We start from the raw sequence: 17067 nt of genomic DNA on the forward strand, positions 1-17067 counted from the left end.
TGAGGCTCATGCAATAATAGTTGGTTAATAGACTTCAAAGCTTCAGGCACACTTCGACAGAGTAATTAAATGGTAAGGCCTTTATTTATGTCAACTAATACTTATATAAGTACCCAACATCAGGCATCATTCTTTGGGCATCTCATTAACTGAGGACAAATAAAGCAATTGAAAAGACCAAATTAACTATGCCTGAATCAAACAAGGAATTGAAATATTGAGTTGGATACAGTGACTTACCTTAACAGGTTGAAGAGGCTCAACGCAAATCCTACTTCTCTTGCAAAGATCCTTCCTAACATCTTGTACTTGGAAATCCTCAATCTTATCTTCATTGCACCCCCTCTGCAAGGTGACACAAACTAGTTACTCGTATCCTCGGAAGATAAATATGCATACTTTCAAGTCTGTGAACACAAAAGGATGAGATTATAACAAAACAACACTATATAATGAAACATGCCACATCTCTTGCACTTGCACACTATGAAATGATCATTTACTATGTCTACACTATGTATAAACTAGGCATACCTTCGAACTTGATCTCCAAGTACTCTTGGAGAGCCTACTTTAGTGTACAGCCAAACCTTTATGTCACCTATGAGTTAGACAAGGCCCCACTACAGCAACACTTAGTGTTTAAATCGTTGACAAGCTCTGTTAGAGTGTTAGGTCAAGAACAACAAGTAATAAAGCAAACAGTCCTAGTATGGTTGGCTGATACAAACAAGCAATTGAACAGATGTGTGCGCAAATCTTACATATCAAGAAAAGAAGCAAAGAAGGAGGCTTAAAGACCATCACTCGACTGACCAGATTTAAGGGGCATTTAAACATCATGTGCAATGTATGAACTAACATAAACATTGCATATTCCAGATTCTAAAATGGAATGCACATGTATTTGGTTATGCCATGTATGATGATGCCTAAGTGTACACTATAGCAGGCAGGAAAGATTCATCATTGCACGCACAATTGAATTACAGGTTAAGGGCCAGTTCGATTCCGCCTTTTCAGGGCTTATTGTCAAAATAAGCCATAAAAGATGTAAAGAAGTCATTTTTGAGTTATGGGCTTGGGCTTAGCTAATTTCGCTTTGGAGGGGGGTGTTTCGGGTAGAACCTCACTAAAAATTGAAGGGAAGGGGAATAGTGAAATGACTATGTTGTCTGCCTATATTACACTCAAAATGCAACTGCTGGCGCCCATGTCACACCTGACCCTCAAGTAAAAACAAACACGCAAGCGTTCATTGTCCTGCCCGCTTGCATCTCCTCTCCCCTTTCCCTCTACCTTGAGCCCCTGCCTGCAGCACTAGGGTTCCTCTAGCGAGCCATTGCCACTGGTCCCATCTGGCCTGGTCCTCGATGATGCTCTGTCTAGATAGGCTACATGGGCGGTGGGTAGGAGCAAATCTCCTTGGCTGCTCCTCCCTCTGGCGCCGCCCCTCATTCTCATGGTCTCCAGCAGCTGCTCCACTGTGGTTCGTCCAACGCACTACTCCAGCGGGCACTGCACAACTACGGTTGATGCCACACTGCGGTAGAAGGCACCTTATTTCCCCTCCCCTCCTCCCAGGCCATGGCCTTGAGGTGCTGTTGAAGGATGAGCTCATCCAACAAGGTGAGGATCTCCTCTAATTTTTTGCCAAATTTTCATTCTGATCCACTATATGATGAATTGCTATGAGTTGCTTCTGCTGCTGCTATATGATGCATTGCTATGAGCTGCTCCTGCTGCTCCTATATGATGAATTGCTATGAGCTGCTGCTGGTATATGATGAATTGCACACTGCTGCTGTTGTATGATGAGTTGCTATGAGCTGCTGTTGCTGCTATATGATGCTTTCACGTGGTGCTGCTATATGATAATAACCAGCCACTTGGACCATCGAATTTCAATAAATAATTGTTCTTCGTTTAAATGTGGGTCATGCGTTCTTCACTTAAATTAGGCAATGGGATCTCTATGGAAAACATTGACCAAAGTAGATTGTGCCAAGTAGATGGTATCTTTGTATTTGTATTTTGAGCAAATAGTGATGGTCTATTTTCCTATCATATCAATTACTGCACTGGGTTCAATTTGTGATGTTTGCAAGTCAAATTAATTTTCATATGGGCAGCAAAATGAAAAAATATAATGCAATATAGACTTTTCACTGATCATACCAAAGATAAGCTGAAAACGCAATGAAAAGAACTGGTTGGCTTATTACATGGAGCTTATATTCATGGGTGCTTATTTTCTTAGGATAACTCGTAATAACTGTCCCTAAGAAACTTGGCCAATAGAACTGACATACAAATAACATGTCACGATGATTGCAATGGAGGAGTGACGTACCATAGCACACTGTATAGGCTCACCGCTGCCTCTCCTTTTTTTGTGATGTTCCATAAAATTGCCACATACATCTTGTACTTTTTCATTGTGTAACCCTATCTGCAAGTTGACACGGCTAATTTCAGACATCTCTACATGATACTACATTGCATATCCCTTGCGCATATTTAAACCACCAATTAACGATTGTGTGCGTAGCATAAACTAGCCATGACTCTGTGTGCTGGACTAGCAGGCACTCTAAGGGAGCCTAATGTAGTGCACTCGAATTCCTACATGCCACCTACAATTTTGTGTAATGTACTGCCTCTGTTCCTAAATATTTGTCTTTGTAGAGATTCCAGTATGTACCACATACAGATGTATATAGATGAATTTTCAAGTGTAGGTTCACTCATTTTGCTCCGTATGTAGCCTATAGTGGAATCTCTAGACAAACTTATATTTAGGAACGAAGGAATGAGGTAGTATCATGTCTAACACCTACATATCTAATTTAGCAGCCAGTAGTAGAAATCATTGTCTGCACAAATGGATTACTGGTCAAAAATCCTAGCCAAGCACGCTGGCAGGCACAAAACAATACAAGAGAGAGAGAGAGACGCACTTACAAGATCGTAGAAATGCCTCAGTCCAGGATCTTGGTTGGCCAAGCTGTTAGATCCAGAAGAGACATCGTCCTTGTAGTTTTTGCCAGCTGCATAACAGGTAACAGTGACCTGTTAGTATATTTGAAGCACATCGGGCAGGTGATGCTGGACGGGTTTAAAGGTGACAAGTACCTACGCCGTGGTGGGTGCTTGGCATCTCTCCAGACGGTGGGAATCAGGTTAGAAACATCAAGGGTGATGACGTTGCGCTGGCTGTCAGGGTCTGGTAAGGAGATCTAGAACCGTTGAGTAGGGTGTTTGTGGAGCGGCTCTGGTAGGGTGGACTACGGTGTGGGCGAAGCGGATCTGTGGCCATGGACGAGGGCGTAGGTGAAGCTGCTCCGGTGGTCGGGTTAAGGATGGTGTCGATGGTGCGGATCTACGCCGTGGACGGGGCGTCAGAAGCTGCTCTAGTGGTTGGGTTAAGGATGGTGTCGACGATGCGGATCTGCGGCTGTGGACAGGGCATCAGAAGCTGCTCTGGTGGTTGGGTTAAGGATGGTGTCAACGAAGCGGATCTGCGGCCGTGGATGGGGCGTCAGAAGCTGCTCCGGTAGGTTGGATGAGGGTGCGAGGAAGCGGATCTGAGGCTATGGACTTGTGAGTTGGCAAAGCGGCCTCGGTAGGGTTGAGAATGGTATAGGCAAAGCTACTCCAGTAGGGTTGACGATGGTGTCGGCGAAGCGGCTCCGGTAGGGTTGAGGAATGCGTCGGCAAAGAGGATCAGAAGCCGTCGACGTGGGCGTCAGTGGGGCGGCTCCGGGGGGTGTGGATGAAGCATCTCCGGTGGGGAGTACGAATGAGCCGCTGCAGATGCGCGACGGTTGACAAGAGTACCGGCAAAGCAGATCCGGCGCCGTGGACAAGGCTGACACTGAATGGGCTGTGGTACAGTGGTGGATGAGCAGTCTACTTGTTTCTAGGGGAGGTGGGAGGGGTAGATGCGGCCGTTGAAGCAGATCCGGTGAGGTGGACGCCGCTGGCAGTTAAGGGGGAGCAGTCTAGGGTTTCGAGAGGGGAGGGGAGAAAGGCCGATGAAGTACGCACGGCGTGATGTAAGATTCTCTGGTGTTGTGAGTTAGTCGTTTTTGCGGGAGGGGGAGAGGAAATGGGGGTGCCGTGTAGTGGGGGGAACTGGAAGTTACCAAAGCAGCCCCGATCTATTATGTAGATGAGGGCGGTATTGTAACTGTTGGTCTCCGTGCACCAAGGACAAAAGGGGAATTTCGCATGCTAAAGACTAAGGTGGCGGAAATTTTAGAAGGAGGCGGGACATTTTGCCACCCGCGGGATCGTTCGTATCCAGTTTCAACTAATTTTGGACCGTGCTAGCGGGAAGGTCATGCTAGACTGTGTACACGGGGCACGCGCGAGCAGTTAATAACTGGTGTGAAGTCCAGCCCAGAAATAAAAGACAATAACTCGGGATGATGCGCTGATAACTTGGACGTTCACACGGGCGTGGCCAATCGTACAGGTGTAGTGGCACGTTCACAAAAAAGGGATCAAACGCTCAGCCTATGTATTTCTCGTGTAAATAGATAATTTAGTGCCATTGGTTATTTACTTTAAACATAATGCATTGACGTGTTAGTGTAGAGGCGCACAAAAAGAAATGGATATTGTAGTCCGCTACGTAAAAGTGTTACCTCATATGATTACATAGCCTCCATTTCATAAATAGCATACCCGTTGAATTCATATATGAATATTACATATATTACTTCAAAATAGAAACTTAAATCATCCAAGACTAATGAATTTGAATGCAAGAGTAACGATGGTGCATCTACATGATAGCTACATTGGTTGTTTGAAGAAACATCACTGTAACTTTGGCATGCACAACTGAAAAGGTTTATTTAAATAGAAAAAATGTGATATGTCAGTGTCCAATCTTTATAGCATTGAATCGATATTGTACCTTTGGCCACGATACGAAGTAGATATTGATTTATGTTCAAGCGATGCACGTCCACGATCGCTAGATAGTGATACGTGAATGAATTGTGCAATCTCTCTCACACGCATACATATCTCATTTCCCTATGGGCATCGGAATCACACACGCGCACTTCATGTATTTCTCTCCCTCCGTCAAGGTTAAATCCGTCTTTCTAGCCCGTCCTACAAGTCTCTCACACAGAAACACACACGCTCTCTTTGTCTAACACGCCCACCCCTTTAATTCCGCCCACCCATAGACACTATTGTCTCAAAGTATAATAATGTCCCTCACACATATGCCTAAGGTTAACTCGAGTTCCAGAACCATATGAATACATACAATGGGATTCCAACAGAGCACCTTTTGTTTTGAGATTTCTCTCTCTCTCTCTCTCTCTCTCACACACACACACACACACACACACACACACACAGACACAAGCGCGTGCACATTGTTTCTCGCTTAATTTTTCCCGGCAGTTGCATGCACACTGTTTGTTTATCTTCGTGATGCTTTAATTATGCCTCACACAAATGCTATCTACCTATCCCTTAATATAGCTAGATATGTGTCACACAAACTCCTTCTCCCTACTAGCAAGATGCCCATGCGTTGCATGGAACATCAAGATGCATCTGTATGAGTAGTTTATCTTGTGGGAGAAAAGGATGAATGAGGGAATGCCTTATTTGCAAATGCAGAGAGGGGTGTGGGTATCTTTTTGCGAAATTGCCATAGTTTCCTTCCTATCCGTCGGATATAAATCGGATGGCCTATATTGCAGGATGGCAGGACCATCATCATCACCAACTCTGTTTTTTATAAGAGTAGAGATATGTGAGTGTCACTGCCCCCCCCCACACACCCACACACCCACACTTCCCAACACCGAAGGAGTAGGGTGACACCTCGATCTTGATACTAATCTATCGACTGGCTTCTCTCTCAAACACACACACTACCCGACACCGAAGGAGTAGGGTGGCACCTCGATCTTGATAGTAATCTATCTACTCCTCTTTCAAACACACACACACATACACACACACTCGCTAGTTGTGCCTCTGTGCCTACCGTGCACACTCTCAATACGTCTTTCTCTCCCTCCCCCTCCCCCACCCCAACAATGACAGCAGAAGGGTGACAACTCGATCTGATCATAATCTGTCAATTGGTTTCTCTCTCAAACATTGTGTCTCTGTGCCTCGCTCAGTAGCCCCCTCGATATGTAGACTTCTCGCACGCGCACAACTGTAGTGACGATGATGCTGAACCCAGTGTGCCTTGTTTTTACCGGCCTCATGTGATAGTTTTCACCCTGTTTTCTGTTAATTAACAAGGCAACCTTTTCTTTGTTACTACTAGTGAATCTGAAATCATTCAGGACAGACATAAAATATATCACTTTAACCCAATTATCACAACAACTATTTTAAAAGAAACTAGCTAGCTGCCCGTGCGTTGCATGGAACATCAAGATGCATTTGTATGAGTAGTTTATCTTTAAAGGTTGAACGAGGGAAGGCCTTATTTGCAAACGTGGAGAGGTGTGTGGGTATATTTTTGCAAAATTGCCATAGTTTCTTTCCTATCCGTTAGATATAAATCCGACGGCCTATATTGCAGGATGGCACGCACACCATCATCACCAACTCTGTTTTCTACTCCCTTCGTTCCTAAATACTCCCTACATCCGAAAATACTTGTCATCAAAATGGATAAAAAGAGATGTATCTAAAACTAAAATACATCTAGATACATTTCCTTTTATCCATTTTGATGACAAGTATTTCCGGACGGACGGAGTATTTGTCTTTTTAGAGATTTCAACAAGTGACTATGACCGGACCTTACCAACATACTCAAAAAAGTAGTCCATAATTTTGATGTTACCCTCTTTTCTTGGCGGTGCAGTGCCATCTAGATACCTCATAAATAAATCAAGGAGAAATCTGACCCCTTCCTAAAAAGACATACAGAGCAAAATGAGTGAATCTACACTCTAAAATATGTCTGCATACACATCCGTATGTGGTAGTCTATTTGAAATCTGAAAAAGACAAATATTTAGGAATGAATGGAAGAGTAGACATGGAGATATATCTCTAGCATGGTCTACAACAAAAATGTGCAGGACTGGTTAGCGCCGGATGCTCACAACACGATGACATGAGTTCGAATTCTGTCTTTTAACTTTAGATTTGAGTACTTAGAATACAAGATTAAGGATGGACTTGTTTCTTTTTAACTTTCTATACGAAGCTATAGCCACCCTCCAAGTCATGTGTACACTATACATGCAATTAACTTTTTATAGAGGGACAATCATACATGTAATTAACTCAAATGGATTGGATGCCACTCTATTATTTCCAGCATAAGAGCATCTCCAACGGCAGCCGGCAAATTTCCTCCCGCTTCCTTCCGCGGAGGACGACATCAAACGCCAGCGGCATACATTTTCACAACTCTAACCAACCAGATGAAATTCGTGCAAACACGGACTGTTTTCATATAAGCATGAATGATCTCGTATAAAAAAGTCAGATCTTCATATAAACATGATGGATTTCATTACATTTACATGAACTAAGCGGTGCCAATCCGGCTCTCTTGGTATAATTAATACTCCCTACGTCTAGAAAACTTGTCCTAGAAATGGATGTATCTAGACTTATTTTAGTTATAGATACATACAATTTATCCATTCTTAGAACAAATATTTCCTGTCAGCTGGAGAGGGAGTACATAATCTAAATGGCTGCCCACGGAACCCTTTGTCTTGCTCATGTCCGTCAGACACTTGAGGGGTCAACGAAGGTCCTCGGAAGAGACAAAGCAGCAAAGAAACCACCTGAATGCGCAATCGTCGCCTTGGCGGTGCCCTTCATGTGTCCCAAGTGGCGGTGGCCTCCCGTGTTCTACTTCTCCTCAATGATGGCGGCGGACACGGAGAAGCTGGCCATCGACTCGTCGCTCTCCATGCACCCGGCTTCTGTCTCTGCCTGCATGGCGCTTCCATAGGCACGGGAGGCGCGCCCACAGACATGGGAGGCGCGACCACCGCAGACACTAGTGGCGCAGTACGACACAGCAGCGATGACGCCCGTATCGGCGTGCTCGCCGCCGTGCTAGCGTGGAGCAACTCGCCACTCCTCATCAAGCTGAACAGGAGCGGCGAGTTGCTGAACCACCCGCCTGCTTGGGGCGGCAATTGGCTTCGTCGGGCCAAGCAAGGTTCGTGAAGCACCGAGCGGCCTCGCCCGTATCCGGAGGGCTCGACGGGCCACCCAACCAGGTAATATGCTAGAGAACAACTCCTCGGAAGCCATTGGAAGAGTGGAGAGAATGGTGAAGGAGGAGATGGGGAGCGGTGGAGGGCTACGATTCTTGCCCGCTGTCTGCCTGGCCTCGTGTAAATAGAGGGCGAACGGTAGGAGCTTGGCCGGCGTCTGGCCTTGTTTAAACTGAGGGCGGACAGGAGGAGCTCGGTCGGTGTTGCGTTTAATTCTGGCCTGCTCATGAACGGACGTGTGGCTGGAGTAGGATTCTCGGTTTGCATGCGGGTTTAACGGAGGGGTTTGATGGAGGCGAGGCGTGTTCAGCCGGGCGTGCAGCGGGCGGCGCAGTACTATTCGATTTGACAACAGTAATGGGCCGTTAAATCACAAAGGCCCTTGCCTCTCGTGAAACAGACCAAGCTATACTGCCCCGCCCTCTAGCCTTTTAAAAAATGTATATACTCCACATTTGTACAGTAGTAGTTTCGACGGATTGCGCCATGGAGCAAAACTTGAAATTAAAAAAAGGTGGTACATATAGAGAGCGCTCGTCACCAAATTATGCATATAGTACTATTAAAAAAGCTAGTACGTGCTTAAATGGGGTGCTAAATTCTATTGAAGAAATACTAGTAGTATGTACATACTGAAGAGTTAAAGTAACGAGAAGAAATTTAACATAGTTCTGCTGGGGGCTCAGCATAACACACCCCTCAAATTAAACTAAGCACACCTGAAATTAAACTATGCAACTAATCTAGTAGACACTGCATTAGAACCACCATGAGCAACGACACTGCCACCTTACTCACTCGGAGTCCTCGTCCACATCCTCGACTTCGTCCTTGTCCCTCTTCCTCTTGGCCGATACTACTTCTTTACTTGAACCGCACACTTGGCTCTTGCTCTTCATCGAACCCTTGTAGATATTGAAACAAAGGTAGCCATCCATTGCAGCGTAGTGGATGTGGTCTATATCTAGTACATTCCGCTGCCATGCATGACGATGAAACGTGTATTGAGGTTTCTCCAGTTTACCATACGAAGGATGAACCATGGCTCTTGCTAAGGTCAGCATTGAAGGCTGGACACTGGAGGGCAGCAGCCGATTCTTCTGGAGGTCGAAGGGGTTGCCTACAACGAGGCCTATCCGACCCAGGACATCCTTGTCATTCCTAAAGTCTACAATAACTAATTTGACTAGGTTGCTCTGGAGGAAGTTCTTAAAATCCAGGCATTCAACGTTGGCATGGCATATGTGGTAGACCAAGCATAAGTCATGCACGCAAACCTAGATCACGGCGGGCTTCATCCTCTATTCCTCCTTTATATCCTTCTCTCGTCCTAGGACTGTGGTGTACTCAACATCTAGCCCAGCGACCCACTCATTATCTGAGTTTTTGAACATGCGTCTGAAGCGAGAAAGGCATCCTTTCACCATCGTGGAAGAACGGGTGTAGATGATGTCGAACTCATCACCGATGATGGTTCTAACCTTGTACTCACTGCCAATCATGGAGATTTGGGACGCCATGGATTTGGGAGGAGGGTTAGGATTAGTGGAACTGTCGTAATGTGAATGGACGGGGCGACTAGGAGCGAACCGCCGTAATATTAAAGGACGTGCGGGGACGAGTAGGAGCGAACTGCCAGCGTGTGAACGGCAGGGTAGTGGCTTTCCATTCTCCCATGATACGGGCTTCCGAGAGCCCTTGGATCTGATATCGAACGGTTGCATGGCGTGATTCTAGACCTATGGGTGAATATCCTATCCTGGAGGGTTATTCTGCAAATTTTCAGCAACTTAGCATGCGGCCGTTCAATCTCAGATCCAAGGGCTGCCAGCAGCCCGTATCATGGTCGCGCCTACCACAACCGTCGCGTCGCTCGCACGGTCATGCCCTTGGAGATTTAACATGATGCGTTAGGCTATCTGATGTTGGTATGTCATACATAGTCATCACTTAGTCACTCATACTACAACAAGGTTAGCTATAAGGTTGGCTATAAGTGTATTTTTTTACTTCTCTCTCTCTCTCTCTCTCTCTCTCTCTTTCTTCATGAAGTAGTATTTATTGCATTTGTCAAGGAGTGACCTCTTCTAATGAAATGGTGCTTAGATGAGGTGCTAAGGGCATTAAATGGCTTAGCAATCAAGTCCCCAATGCATAGGTTCTTATTAGTTTTTTATTGCTAAGTTTGCTTCATTTAATTAGTTATAGACTCAAAATTGTATTTTCACCTAGGCACACGCGCTTAGCACCGTTTCTTCCTTGGGTCACCAAACTTGCCACATCATCCTTCATGCCTACTAGTTGACCCGTTGCGCCAAATGACGCAGAGACCCGCTAAAGCCATGTTGTCGATGAAAATAGTTTCATTTTGCAGACACTGGTAGTAGTAAGCCTATTTTAAACCATGCCATATTGAAAATGACACATAGACCTGTTTATTCCATGTTAGCGATGAAAAGAAATCCATGGTTTAGTTGATTTTGTTACGGGCAAGCACATATGGCAACAAATTTAATCTCTCTTAATTGAAGAAAATAGGGGCTTGCAGCCAACAAAATATGTCCACCCCTTCGAATTGCTCTTCATTGGCTATTGCGATCAGGAAATGTCTTGGATCCGACCCCATGTTTCTTTAGAGAACATAACATAATTACAATAACATCAGCATGAAATTTACAACCAGGCAAACACCTCATTTCTTCATAGCAAGCAACATGAAGTTCATCTTTCGCAGGAAAAGTGCATAAGACATCCATATTTCCACTGACTACAAAGTGAACAAATTCAAAAAAACTTGACTCAGTTAGTAGCATGTTGCACATGTTATATTCATAAAAATTCTATCTTCATTTGATCACGAACTACACAAAAAATCACATAGAGTAGCTTCCAAATATGACATAGAAGCTGCAGCTGCGTACCAACTGAATATTGAAGGAGATTTCTCCTTCTTTACTGTTTATTTTTGGCACAACAATCCAAAATTTCAGATGTAGAAAGTTGGATGTTGGTTTTACTACCATTTTATACTTTAACCACCATTAATGCAAACCAGAATGTGTATCTTTCAATAATCAAAAACAACAAAAGAGCCAGTGTGCATCTATTCTTTCACCCACAGAAATAAGGTCTCAGTTTACAACTATTTTCGATGCATCAAGATTCAAAAGTTAAAGTAAACTACAGGGCTAATATAACCATTCCATACACTAAGAATAGACCACAAAAGACATAGAAGCACACAAGCACAACGAGGGCAACTGCTTACATTCAAATCATCACAATAAGCTCTTGAGATTTCTTATGGCCACCATAAGTTTTTGAAGTGGCAGATCAGCCCAACGGAAGTGGACGGTGTGTGTCGGCCCCAGAGCCAAGCAGCCTGCCTTGCTGGCTAGTGCTATTGCCGCTCTCGTCCTCTCATCGACGAAGGCGACAACACTCATAGTAGTCCAGTACTTATAGTGAAAGCAAGTGGTATTCTAAACAATATACTGAAATCCGAATTTAGTGGGTGGCATGTATGTATATACAACCTAGCTATTCCAGCTTCAAAAGAATCAAAGTTCCAACTCCAGAACACAGATGACCATTACATACCACTTTTCAGTACCACCATTCTGGCTTTACAATCGCATGGCAACCAAATTGGTACTCCCAGTTTTTTCAAAGCAACTACTCTACTGACCCTTCATAGACACAACTCAATTAACCGGGTGGGCCAACGTTAGAAAAAATTACCATCATCTATTTATAAAACATAGATGAGCAGTATACCTAATTATTTTAGTCAGCCAACAATTTTGTACCAGATGCAATCTTCAAGTATATACTGGGGCCAACTTATTTTTTGATACTAAGAAATGTAAAAAGAAGCTAGAGTAGCAAAGGTATAGAGGTTGTACCAGTCAGTGAATCTGCACCATTTGGAAGAGCGTCACACGGATCCAGCTATCTCTAGTCAGAGACGCACCAAAGTCTGACCTGACAACCCCTCTTTTCTTCTTTAGCAAAGGAAAGCTCCATGAGAATTGAATAACTTGAAATAAATAAGCGACAATTAAATGAGGCAACTAAGGAAAAAACTTAATTTTTTGTATGCCTTCTTTTTATTGACGGTAAAGCCGAGAATACTTCCAGTCACCGCGGACAAAGTAAAACAAGACACATATTACAGAATGTACTTATATGTTCTAAAATAAAATACTAAATTAAGAAGATAGTATATTATGGTGTCCCTACTACCTACTATGTAATCTCTACTGATGAGAAGACGCACTACAAAGATCCAATCTTTTGTGCAACGTGTAGATGTAGGTAGACCTTCAAAGAATACCCCTTGCAGTTTGAGCCAGCTTATCTCAATTTAGGCAAGTGTAGTAGGAAAAAAATGAAGAGATTAATACACAAAATAGCCTGTAGTTTAAAGAATCAAATTCAGAACATAACTTCCAGCTATATCTTCAACAAAGAAATTTAACTTGAACATCAGAAGGGAATTTATTGCTATACCTATAGGCTTTCGATCCCTGTACAGCTAGTGCAGAGCAGTCACTGCTTTAATTTCTTCCCTGTCCCAACTCCCTTTGCACCACCAGAGTTTCTTAATTTCAAGGTGTGTATATACATACAATTCGACTGTCCATGTGAATTTAAAGTACACAGGTAAAGATACAAGAGAAGATGCAACACCTATTGTTCTTGGGAATCTGAATCTGATCATCCTTTTCTTCAGAATCAAGCGAAGAAGCATCAGCCTGACCATCACGGATGGCGTGAATCGCAAAACAAAATGGATCAGGAAGCAAAGATGTGTATATACAGCTTGGTTGCTTCGTCAGACTGGAGCACATGTTCTTATGGTATAGATTTGAGTAAAGTGTGCCGATGCTAGCCAATCTAAGGCCAGCCGTGGAGCTCAATAACAACCTAGATTATGTATGAACATCCGAGAACAAAATCATTAGTTTTCCTAGCATTGCGCATCTAGGGGAGGTGGGGAGGATGGGAGCACACCCGAGACAATCGCTGCATTGTTGTATACCAATGATGGCCGCTATCACAGCCGGCATAGGGATCACCTACCACTCAAAACCCAATCATTCCATGGCATACCTCATCATCTGCAAAACAGCCAAGTAGAAAAATAATTTTGTAAGCAGTTAAATCTCTTTGAGGTAGGCATTACAACAACCAGCAGGTTGTGGTGCCACCTCCACACAAAGTTACTAATTCATCTTAAAGAAGGAATCACATCATGAGTTGGAAACGACACAACAAAATCACTAATTTGTGCACTCTGCACACGGAACGCCCAACGCCGGTGTTGCTTCTCTCAAGTGGAGGCCAGCTCCTCGGCCCAACTCCGGGTTTCAACAATTTGACTAACACAAAACAAATTATTAACATCCTGTATGTATATACGTCTACTGTACAACAACTCTTTCGAGGAAATTCTGTTTTTATTCATGGTAAACATTTTTTTTTTGTTTACATCACTGTGGATATAGGTGTGCTACAACAGCTCTTACAGACATTAGCACAAACAATTTGCAGGCAAACTTATACCTGGCAGAACACAACCCATGAGAAGGCAAAGTTTCACCACGAAAACATAGGAATGCATTATACAAGTGCAAATCGGCATGGTTATTGGTCTATCAACGAACAACAGTTCAGAGAGACAAATGCTAACAAGGGATTGCAGAGAATTTTGCTATATGCTCTTTTCTTTGTACAAATAACTTAATATATTTGGTGCTAAAGTTACTAATTCATCTTAGAAGAAGGAATCCATCATGAGATGGAAAAGGAGAGAACAAAATCACTAACTATCATCTGAGATCAAGACGAATCCATCTAACAGTTTAGAAATTGAGAGAGGGGATTAAGGGAGTCGAGCCTACCTCGGTGTTGTGTATCGTGGGGAGCCGCTGGTTGTGCCTTCATGGCAGGAGGCGCTCCATCGAAGAGCTACCACTGGTGCCATGGCTTTAGTCCGCTTCCTAGTTGTTGTGCGCCATTCCGCAACCACAACAACAAACTTGGTGCCGCATAAAGCCAGAATTAGACATATCTTTAGTAAACATCATGTATCTTTAGTAACAAATTGTAAGATCATGGTACCGCATAAAGCCAGAATTAGACATATCAGATTGAGTCACTCACAAAAGCAACACCCCCAAATTTAACTTTATATGTTCTTCCTAAGATCTGCACATATCATTTTTTTCAAATCGATGTCAACAATAGGACCGTACTGCAGAAGCAAAGAAAGAGAAAATTAAATTGACATGCCGGAATGCTTGACTAAGAAGAAAAATAAAAACATATTGTGACACCAAATTGGCACGCCTTCTGGTTGAATATTGTTCTACATGGAGGTTCAGTAATCCTTCTTACACAAAAAAGTGAAATTCCGTCCACATGTTTTTCAATTTAGCAAACCTTAACCTAATATACCGATTCAAATATAACAAAAAGTTATGAACCCATAACATCCATTGTCTGTCTGCTAATGCAAATTACAGTTTAAGCTGATAACAGACAGGACCATCGTAGGTATAGGTAAAGAAACCTACGCTTCAACCTTTGTTGTATTATAGGATACCAAGCTAAATAGGACCGAATCATGTAATGTACTTCGAATACTGGAAACCTGAATGCTCTAGACGAATCTATTACAGTCCAAACAATAGAAAAGTAGTAATACAAGGACAATAGATTCGCAATCAATTCACATGATCAAAAATGTGAAGTTTCTGTTACTTTGTCCATACAGTCTCACCAAGATATTTGCTACAGAAGTAGATTAAACAATGGCATGATGCTCTAAAATCTGAATTTTGTATTACTTTGTCCATATAGTCTCACCGTTCTAGGTATCCTCAGTTGTGGAGGGTCTGCACTGCTCCTGTTGAGAGCCGGGAGGAGGGAGAGACGACGCACAACAGCGACACGAACTCATGAGCTCCTTGCATATCAAGTACAGAATCAATTCCTCTTGAGAAAATACGTCAAACAAAATGGGCAAAAGGAAAATAAATTTAAATATACTGATGCTCCAGGACTTACAAACGTTTTTGTCACTAAATCTGCTACAACGCATGCAAGAACAGCCGCCGCAAAAAACACATCTCATACCAGAATTTCCATGAGATATGTTAAGTTTATCGAATAAAAATCGATAGGAAGGTCTATCCTGAAAGTCCTACAGCTGAAAGGAGGGTAACACATCAGGCAAACGAACAAAAGCCTCATATGTAAAGAAAGCAGCTCTAGGACAAACCCGCCCCCCTTCTCGATGAGGAAAAAGCGAGGTGCCAAACAGCCAAAAAGACAACAAAAAGCCTTCTAGTAATCTAGCTAGATCCGAGAGCATCTTCTAAATAGGAAGAGACAGAATCCCCTTTGCAGGAACATATGTGAGGTACGCAACAAAATCAACGAAACAAAAAAAATCATCCAGAGAAGCCTAGCTAGATGTGAGCATCAGGTAGACAAAAAGAAATAAAAATCCCCCTAGCAGATACCTAGCTAGACCTCATCATCTCTCTGAAAGGAAAGAAGAGGATGAAGCACCTAACAGAGGAGGGCAGGGGGGAGAGGGAGCAGGAGGAGAGGTGGAGCGGGAGCTAGAAGAGAGAGCTCACATGGGGAAGAGGTAGTTCCATCCCGACCTCCTCCCGTCTGTAGCTTTTTTGACCTTGTGGCTCCTACGACGGCTCTTCGATGGTGAGCCATTGAGCCTCTTCCCATGACGACACGACCCGCTCTTGCTCGACACCACGGTCGTCGGCAACAGGGGACCAGACAGTAGCTCACCCCGCCGGCTTGTCGACAGCTCCCCAAGCAAGCCTCGGCCAAGCGAACGTTGGCGTTTCATCTCGTTCTCCTCCGGGCCGGCGGCGGCGCCCCGGAGATCCTTGTCGACCGCGCGCATGACGCGGAACAGCTCGTCATAATGGGAGGCGGCGGGGCCGAGGCCGGAGGCGGCCGGCTGGACGAGGCCCTCGGCATCTGTCACTCCACCAGCCTCTACTACTTCCTCCAATCCTCCTACCGGCGGACTCCCCATGGCTTTCTTCCCCCGCCCTGGCCCGGCTGCCACCATGGCATCTAAGGAGGGAAGGTGGATGAGGCAGGAGGGAGGAGTGAGAGGCACGGTGACCATGGGGAACCGTGGGGAAAGGGGGCTAGGGTTTGTTGCTTTGGTGGCTGATGAGGGAGAGAGATCGAGGAGGGAGGGGATGCGGCATGCGGGCAAGGGGAAATGGTGAGGGGCTGTCGAGGACATGACTTGGCCCAGACGCGCACGCGGCGCGCGAGGAGAGGGCGCTCACTCACCCCTAAATGGCCGACCCAGCCAATCGCGGGCGAGGCTGAGCCCACAGGTCATTGGCCCTCCGAAATTAGTGCACGGTGAAAACCAGTCGCGAGGATCCAACGCATCAGATCATACAAAAGACTATTTTTGACCATCATCTGACGGCTCAGAAGGCAGGAAATCGAGGGAGCGCTCAGGAGGGCGGGTCGCCCAGCCTCCTTTTCTATTTAAATGTGGCAAGCTTAGCACCTGTAGGAGCAAGTAAGTACTACAATAGTGGGCTATAAGCCCGCTTTTACATGGCATTTTTGCATATGTGGAGGAAAGAGGCAAGGAAAAACTGGAGAAGTGGGCTCTCATGCAAGAGCCAGCCTCAGCTACATGGTGGAGCATTGGGAGAGGCACCTGTATGGAGGTGGTCAGGAATCAGGAGACTCACACCGGTCGTAGCGCCGCAGTTAAAATGATAATGGCAAATCAAATCACGGGCCCCAT

General features: G+C 44.4%; 1 long non-coding RNA gene across 1 annotated transcript; it reads right to left on the reverse strand.

Annotated features, from left to right (window-relative positions):
• Positions 1-10866: 10866 nt before the first annotated feature.
• LOC119281775 lies at positions 10867-14267 on the reverse strand. Its single transcript, XR_005138548.1, has 6 exons — positions 14153-14267; positions 13545-13630; positions 13263-13369; positions 12939-13175; positions 12152-12250; positions 10867-11013 (listed from the first exon to the last, which is right to left on the reverse strand). It is a non-coding gene; the product is annotated as an uncharacterized LOC119281775 (long non-coding RNA).
• Between the last annotated feature and the right edge of the window lie 2800 nt (positions 14268-17067).

Source organism: Triticum dicoccoides, chromosome 3B, assembly GCF_002162155.2.
Source record: "Triticum dicoccoides isolate Atlit2015 ecotype Zavitan chromosome 3B, WEW_v2.0, whole genome shotgun sequence".
Classification (NCBI taxonomy): Eukaryota; Viridiplantae; Streptophyta; class Magnoliopsida; order Poales; family Poaceae; genus Triticum; species Triticum dicoccoides.